This window comes from Zerene cesonia, chromosome 8, assembly GCF_012273895.1.
Source record: "Zerene cesonia ecotype Mississippi chromosome 8, Zerene_cesonia_1.1, whole genome shotgun sequence".
NCBI lineage: Eukaryota > Metazoa > Arthropoda > Insecta > Lepidoptera > Pieridae > Zerene > Zerene cesonia.
The window spans coordinates 2,716,152-2,726,022 of NC_052109.1; positions in this window are offsets into that span (position 1 = coordinate 2,716,152).

The following is a 9,871-nucleotide window of genomic DNA, read 5'->3' on the forward strand; positions in this document are numbered from 1 at the left end:
TGACTCACAAAAAGAATATCTCGATCTGAAGCATACGTACATCATCCGCCCCTTACCCAACAATAGGGATCAAGGGACTAAATATTTTTACACTTTTCATGGCTGCAGTTGTATATATCCACAATCAATGCAAATATAAATTTTGAAAATCCAATTTAATATTTGAAAACAACTAAGGCATCCCGTCCCATGATTGAAAATTTTCAATGCCAGATATCATTGTAATTTTTTTATCTCGAATACGGAACCTTTCATCAGGCGTGCTTTTGTCGAGGACAAGCAAGCGGTTTTTTGTACTAGATGTCGGTTTGCATCGAAAGCGATAAATAAGAGAAGTGACTATTTAATGCCTTATAAAGTTTCACTGGAACGAAAAACATTTCGACAGCTTTTAAAGTGTCCAATTTGGTCCATTTAAGGACAGATCCAGATTCCACTTTAAGGCAATTTATAAAACCTTATCTTAATTTCTAATGAAATGTTTCGAATGTATTCTATCTTCGTGTTAGTAACTATATGAGAAAAAATTGGATGTAACAATCATGAAAGTAAAATCGTATATTATGCGTCAAATTCATTATAATTGAAGTTATAGGGCCTTTATTGATGACAAATAATTTTATTAAAGAAATCTAGAGTACCGCCGAGGTGTAGTCAAACGAAAGGATATAAAGTTATCGACTTTTTTCCCGTTTCCGTAGGAATTATGGAATAAAAACTATATTTTGTTTTTTTTCGGGTTACAAACTATTTTTTTTTTTCAAATTTGATTCTAATCTGTTCAGTCATCTAAATAAGAAGAGACAGATAGCAACTTTCGAATGATTAATATTAATTTGGGATTCAGATAAAAAACAAACCATTTGCTATTAATGTGCACGTAAACAACTACGTAACTCATTTTAATATTTGTACGATCCTTTATATTTTTTGTTATAAATTTAGCAAATTTTATCGATTTATTAACGGTACAACGTGACTATTAAAAGAATCGACTGCGCAACGCGATGTATACAAAGAACAATATTTGCATAATTACGTTAAGTGTTTTTATATGCAAATTATAAAGTACTGATAATTGGTAATTTTGTTTCTTAACACTTGAATTAACATCACTATAGTTGTATTATATAGTTGATAGCAAAATGCCTCAATATTAAAGTGTTTATCTTTTTGAAATAATATGTAATAAGCGTGATGCTTTTACTACAACTATAGTAATTCACATTATAAATGATGTGACACTAAGTTATAAACAACAATTTTCTTTGCCTAGAACATGTCAAAATTTCATACACTCCATAAGTCTATCAAATATGTCATAATGTTTTGTCATACCTTAAGAAAATTAGAGTAAATTACCGTTTTTTCTTAAACAGTAACACACAACAATTGTCAATTATTAATCTATAATTACACATTACTCGGATATTATGATACGCTTCGTCATAATTATCTTTAATTGTCCAACTTACAGCTGTCAATGAACGTCAATTTATTATTTATCTGTAACAAAACATGTTGAAAGATATTTACGAGTGCTCTACTTCCCGCGCAAACAGCTGTCAAAGACACTTCACGTTCAAACACTGTAACTTTATATTGCGTTACGCATATTTTTGTTGTTTAAGAAGCGTTTACACCTAATCTGGTATATTATTTTAAGGTCATCTTTATTTGAAACCCCCGATGCAGGAGAGACATTAGAGATTTAATGTATTTATTTGTGACATCGAAGCTTTCCAACGTATGGTCCGATTTCGATGTGGTTTTTTTTTTCGTTCAAAGTCATAAATCCCTGCGGTGGTTTTTAGCTATTTTTGAGTCAAAATCGGTCAGGCTCCCACGAAATCTTCATTCACAGATGCACTATGTCTGCGAATGTTCATGGACAGTGGTGATCGCTTACCATCAGGTGAACCACCGGCTCAGTTGCCCGCCATAAAAAAAAATTACCCTAGCGTGACAACAGTTTCTATCTCATGAGTTGTAACAAATAGGAATCATTGTGTAAATGTACAAACTTCTTTATATCCAACTTTCTTATTAGTTTCGACATGGGTGTTAAGTCTCCATTAAAAACAACTATAAAATAAATACAATATGCTCTTTCAGCGAGCTATTCGTTTCGGATCAACAACGTTGTGCGACGACTTTCGGTTGACGAATGACATTTATGAGCAAAACTCTTAACTCGTATAAAGAACTAATATCAAAGCTTCATTATTCTTTTTTTATTCTCCTTTGAATTACTATTGGCTCGTTTTTGTAGAGATACAAAAGGTGCGAGCTATTTGTGCGCATACGGTTTTAATGTATTAATTAATACGGTGAAGTTATAAATTAATTAAGAATAATAGTAAAATAAACATCGTAATTAATTAATTTTTTCTGTAAATTAATAGGTAACAGAAATTATACGAGTATATACATACATCCTAAATATTTTTTTCTTAAATAAATAGAATTTAGTAGATATATTAAATAATTTATTCATTTGTAATTTATATAACTATGGTCATAGTCAGGTAAGTGGTAGGTCAATTATTCCTAATTAAACAAAATTTAGAAGCCAGCGTCATATTTCCGGTGAACTTCATCACCGGAACGGACTAACTCGCCACATCAAGTGCCGTTATAAAACTATTTACAATATTACTTATTTTACGAGCACAATAACGTTGAAGCCCACAATAACACTAAACGTTTGGCTAGATCAGTAAAAATAATCGCCAGTAAAGTGCTTGAAAGCGCTGTTAAGCGCTTATACCGCTGACCGGCCAGCACAAATTGCTTTAAACTTCGCACATATTGTACGGCAGATAAAATGTTATGGCGTGTTTGCTATCTTTTTATTATTTGCTTCTGTTTAAGGGAAGCGAGGGGTATTTTGTCTTGCACCATCTATATGCATTCCTCGGGAATAAATTACGTGTTTTTATACTTTCTGTGTACAAAGTTCATCGTTAACGTTTATTTGATTGCGTTTCGTATTGTATCAGCGCGCTGTGTTAGTGTCGTTACGGTGTTTGTAAACCATTTGTATTATCACCTGCTTATTATTTATCATTGCATAGAATCCTTTGATGGATTAGGCCACAATATTTCATTGTAATATATGTGCTTGACAGATGTCTCATGATGGCAAAATTATTTGTTCTTTGACATGTCAGTCTTATATATTCTGTAAACGTTTTTTTGCGCGTAATGTAATTAATCGTTGGGATAAGTTGATATACTTAGATATTTAAATTTTATAACATTGTTTTCAAACTAAAACTTATCGACTCGTAGTTAATGGTATTGTGGTGTATTTTACTCATTGAACAGTCACATTGACGGTTGCGCTTCTCACAGGACACAATTTAATTTTTTTGATGTGTAGGACATATCCTTTCTAGTTGTTGTTACCTTTTACCAAAAAAGCAAAAATCATAATCAAATGATTATCAATAGGTAAACAGTTTTTTCTCAATCAAATCAAATTGCCTTTAGGATTGCTAGTTTAAAAGCTTATCTCTTAAACTAGCAATCTGAAACTCTTTCCCAAAATGGCGGGCGTGGGACAAAATGGCGACGCTACAAACTTGAAGTCAAACTTAATAACCTCCCCTAAACATAAAAAAATAATAAAATTGCATGTTCTGCGAACCGAACGTCAATCGCAAAATGTTACATTTTAATTGGCTAATCATTGTTAAATTCAAATTCAATATCAATAAATAAGCACATATTATAATAGGTTTTAGGTCTTTGATATTTATTACTTACAAATAGACTAAAATAAGACTATAATTATTTCAATCTAGCTTTCCGCCCGCGGCTTCGCCCGCGTGGTATTCAATTATGTCGCTTTCATCTTCCTAGTTCAACTCCTTATATAAATATAATCTATGGCTGTGAATGACATTAACATTTGTTACTCGCGTTTTTTTGAAATATGCAAAATGTACATTTACATTTTTCAATATTTCTGAGAGATTTGCTTTATATTTTTTTTCGTAAGAACCTTCTCCTAATAATAACAAATACACCAAAAAAGAATTAGTGAAATCGGTCCAGCCATTCACGCGTGATGCCGTGACCAAGGAAAAGGGTTTCATTTTTATATATATACATATAATTAAACTAGGCTAAGATCTCTAAATTTGTTACATTATCTATTATTATTCCGAATTAGTTCTAAATAGTTATGTTTCTAATACCTACGCTATTTGAATGGCAACAAATTAGGATTATCACCGAACATTTTATGTGCATGTTATAAAGCTGTTTGGCTGAACGCGGAATTGAGACAATTGTCGTAAATCAAGGTATTATGCGCCACTGTTGCTATCCTAATGTATTTTGGTATATTTAGCATAATTCCCATTATCGTTAAAACAAATTAAAACAATATCACACATTAATTTAAGACGCAATTTCGCTTGACGCATATTTCATAAAGTAGTCGGACGTTAACTGGAAAGAGAAACTGTGAACTTTAACTTTCCGACAATAATATTTAAAGTTTAATATTTCCCCGTATATTGAGTTATAATAAAGCTGATTTCCTACGAAACATTCACATGGAGGTAGTAAGTAATAAAAGTAAGTGGATGCGGCGTTTACGATCACATTTTACGAGACTTCACATAACTCGCTTCTACGCTCCATGATTAAAGCGAGATATGGACCAATATAACAACGCTTGATTAAATTTTAAACCTTGATTATGCAAACTCATAATTTATATTAACTGACTTTGATTTCACTGGTATCGTTCGTTATCCGCCTTGGAAATTATAGCTATGATTAAGAATTGCAGTAACTGTACGCGAGGGAGTGACATTTAAAGCTAAACCAATTATCTTTTTTATTGTGATACATTTATCTTTCCCTCATCCCCTATGAGCTCTGTGTTCCTTCAGTGGGAACATGATGATGATGATGATTATAAATTTGATTGCATATCTATTAAGAACACGTTAAAATGTATTCTTTATGTGTCCATGAACGTTGAATATTATAAAATTCATAAGCATCGTTTTTAAATCGAATTTAATCTATTTATATGTTATTTATCTGATTTTCTATTGGTCATAACTTTCCACACTGTAGTACATCACATACTCCTGATGCCATAACTACACCACCGGATCTGATGATATATCGAATACCAGAAACATCCACCTTTCTACTACTAAAATGAATCATTATCAATACGCAAGTCACAAGGAACACCACATGTAAATTATTTTTAACCTTAAAACATGTCACCCACACGATACCTATCTCGAAAAACTTAACAACATAGTATTGGTATATTATAATAGTGTATTAAAAAACTTCTGTATATGTTCTGTTTAGCTTATCTGACAATTAAAATGATCGTATCTGAAAATTTCAGTTAAAAGGTGTTGAAAAGACTTGAAGACTTTATCAGAAAGTTGCGAATTGCCCTTTATCTTGGTAAATTTCAATGTTTACGAATGAAGCCGTACTCAACATTAGTTCTTTGAAGCTATCGGCGCTTTGTTAGTTTTGTGTAATATGATTAAATTATAATCGCCTTATGAAAATATTAAGACCCTGGTTAAGCATGTTAGCAACGCCGATAGATATAATCTGTGATGTTTATTCAATATCTCATAGGAACACAGTAAGTTCTACAGTTATTCGTTATCTGTGAGATGGTGTGAGTAAGTTCGGCTTGTATTTGAGTTATATATATTATTACCTTTCTTTCTCATCATCATCATGATCATCATTAATTACGAAATCGTCGATATCTGAGCATCAGAAATATGGTACAGTTTTTTCATGCAGTTGGTTGCATGCAATACTGAAGGCTGAGGCTGCAAAAAGTAAACTGATATTCCAATTTATTCGCACATTGTTCAAATCACCACTCGAAACGATAAAGGATAACATCGTGAGGAAACCGGCATGTCGAAAAATAAAGTTCGATGACGTGACATCTGCCAACCCGCACTTGGCCAGTGTGGTGGCTTATGTCCTGAACTAATAAGAAGCCTATGTCTCTGCAGTGGGAACATGTACGGGTTAATGGTGATGATGATCCTACTGTTCTTACATATCCGTTCTCTCTCTCTCTTGCTGTAGGTACATGCTACCTATTAATTTGTACTTTAGTGTTGCTATGTTGCAAGTACCTACGCTGGAGACCCGTGACTTTACCCCACCCTTACCAGCCCATTTATTACCGTCGTTACTCCTTAGCAATGTTCGCAGTTGGTGGTGATCACTTACTATCAGTTACCCGCTATAATATAACATAAAAACTACACATTTTGATACCATATTTAAGTAGATATGAGTTTGATAGGCTGCCTACTAACTGAATTTTCGTAACAAGCAAACGCTTAAACCTCTGACTTGATTAAAAACTCCCGATCCGATGACGGCGCTTCAAGTCTCCGACGTCTTTTTGTAAGGTTATACAAATTTGTCCAAGTTTTTCCACATCGTTAATCTGACAAGTCTTTTTGTTTCGGTGTCAAATTTCACTATAATTTTCGTGCTAAATTGCTAGGTGCATGTCGAAATAAGCGGACGGGTTAAACATTAGTATTTCAATCGGCTTAAATGTCGGCATTTTAAACCGCTGTTGATTTATTCACGTTATGTACCTACCTGCTACGCATCTTTTGCCATCGTTTATTTGTTGATTTCAAATGTTTTTTAAATGTGACTATTTTTAGGTGGTATTTTTGTATAAACGTCGGATATATTAAAAGGCGCCACAAGAACGGTCATATGCATTTAAGATTATTTATATTTTAGAAAATTTAAAATAACTTTAAAATTCTTATATTACCTTAAGGTCCATTCCATATGAACCGCCTTGTAGCCAGGGCTCTCTCTAAAATAAATGTCGTACTTTGAAGTGTCAGCTTAACTCCGAACTCTTCCATGTTGTGCGTACTGTTAAATGTGAACAGGATACCTTATTTAATAAAACTTGAGTCGGAATATATGGAATACTAGCTGCGCCCCGCGGTTTCACCCGCGTAAGTCCGTATCCCGTAGGAATATCGGGATAAAAAGTTGCCTATATGTTATTCCAGTTGTCCAGCTGTCTACGTACCAAATTTAATTGCAATCGGTTCAGTAGTTTTTGCGTGAAGGAGTAACAAACATCCATACATCCATACTTACAAACTTTCGCCTTTATAATAGTAGTAGGATTGAGTCTAATCTAGTAAACAATGTGTAACAAAATTCATAAATCGAACCAGGAACGTTATTTCTCTAAGCCTCGTTTTGATGGCAAACATTTGTTGATCAGCAGTTGATTATCAATGGTAGTGGAGACTGTTTAAATGTCGTCACTCCTCAGGCGACATGCGATACCAACTTAAGACGCAGTTTTGTCAGCAATTCCGCAACATGACGATTCAAATTTTTGCCAAACGACTGTTAACCATGAATATAGGGCTTTTTACGTAACTTTTTGGGTAACAAACGTGAAATCTCTTGAATATATGGTTATTTTTAGTATTGTTTTATTTATTCTTTATTGCACTTATTAAACAGGCGAGAAAAGGAAAAGATACAAAAAGGTAAAAGCTTACATAGTACAATAGGCGGTCTTATCGCTTAAATCGATTTCTTCCAGACAACCTCGGGTACAATAGAGAACTATTACAATAGTATGGGTTACGTAGTTATTAGCGTCATTGTTACAAAGTCAGCTAGTTTGAGACTCTTTCAGTCTAAATCTAGGTCACTCGCCCGTTTATAATACCTCTTGGGCCCTCTCACTACACTCTGTAATATATTCGGAATAAACGCCCATTTTACATTAAATATTTTACCATAAAAATATTATCTCTGATGACGCTTTTTGTCAAATACATATAATTGCAAAACTTATATAAAACTCATTATCTTAAACAACATACTTACCCAACACAAAATAATCAAATTATCTAATATTTACGAAATACATACGTTATTAAACGGGAATCCTACTTGTAGAAGAAGAGAACGTAAATATTATTATTTATATTCAATGAATCACTAGGTACTAATCAAACTTCATGAGCATCATATTTTCTCTTTGAGGTCTGTTACAGTGAACAGTTAATTTTTAATCTAACTTGTATTTTAATTTCATTAACATTATATGTTAGACCTAAAGCAATGTTCCAAGTTTCGGAATCTTCGAATAATGACAATTTCAAATAATGTACACACCATACATACAATATTTAAGAAAACTGTCACTGTGTCAGTGTATCTCGTAAGTCGTAACATTTAGTAACATTCTCGTGTTATGTTTACAATATATCTCAAAACGTTAGCAGCTAATGTAAATTACTGCTGAGATATTATTAAACACAAGTTGGCAGTTATTTTAGAAACATCGTCTATAATTACTAATCGGACAATCGATGAAAATTGTGGAAACAGAGTTGTTATTGCACGAACTCTCCCAGACTGGAACAAAGCTAGTATATGAGTAATTTCAAACAAACATTTTATATTTCTTGATAGATGCGTATTTGATATTAAATGAAATGTCTATTTGTAGTTATATAAGTCGTTGATAAACAGTTTCGTTTTCGACAATAATTTTTCGTGACAAGATTCAAAAATAATTGAAATAATGGAAAAAAATGTGGAGAAAAATATAGATCCTCAATCAGATACTTAAATGACTAACGCGTCAAGACATAGCTGTTTTAGTTCCAATTTAAAAGTTTCATAAGTTGTTCCTAGATTTATGTGTCCAAATAAAATAGGTCTCGTTTCATTGAATATATCCGTCAGTAATTCGCGGTAACTCGTAAAGTACGGACGTTAAAAACTTTCCCACTCGACGTCTGTACACAAAGGAGCTCGTAAATTCTCCTTGTGTCACTTTTTATGGGATTTTCGAATAATTCCAATAGCTTTGCGGTTCTAAATCATATTCCTTATAACCATAAAAGTTAAATTTTCATAACTTTAAATAATCATTCTGTTATCCTTATAATTTATTATAATTATAACACGAATCTCTTATTAGTCAATATACGAGTATAGTGATGTTTTGCCTAGTACTTAAAATACTCATTTATATAAATCGAAGAGGGTACTTGCAATACAATAAATGATTAATGTTCTTTCGATTCGTTTGTACATTTGATGAAAAATGTTAATTATTCGCAACCAACGCTCAAACAATACTAAAACTGAAACTATACCTCATAAAGGTCCGAAAATGACTATATATATTAATTCTATAAAAAGGCGCATTTACTACCCGTTCGATGAAGTTTTCACTGTACGGGTTTATAATCAATTTATAGTCAAAAGTAACCATCATTATTGTACATATAAGAGCACAATAAGCTAAAACACACAAGTCATTACATTTTTGGATTTATTACGGAATTCCTTTGCCGGGGATAATATATCAGATCTAATTGTACACGACCAGAGTTATATTATGCATGGAATCGTAATTTAAATTTATGTCTTCATTCCTAATTAATATGAACAGCTCAGACTGACCATTATAATAAATATAAGGAACGTAAAAATAAATACTTGACCACCGAGCGAAACACTGTTTTAAATATTTTATGACACGTTCACGTGAAAAACTTAATGAAGTCCGACTCCTTTATCGCTATGATACTCTTTTAGGGGACAATTTATGAGATTAAAAAAAACTTATATGGGCATGTTTCAAAAATTACCTAAGTAGTCGTTTAAATAATTAAAGAACCGGACTTAGCCGCTTATCATTTATATAACACTAGCTGCGCCCCGCGGTTTCACCCGCGTACGTCCGTATCTTGTAGGAATATCGGGATAAAAAGTTACCTATATGTTATTCCAGTTGTCCAGCTGTCTACGTACCAAATTTCATAGCAAT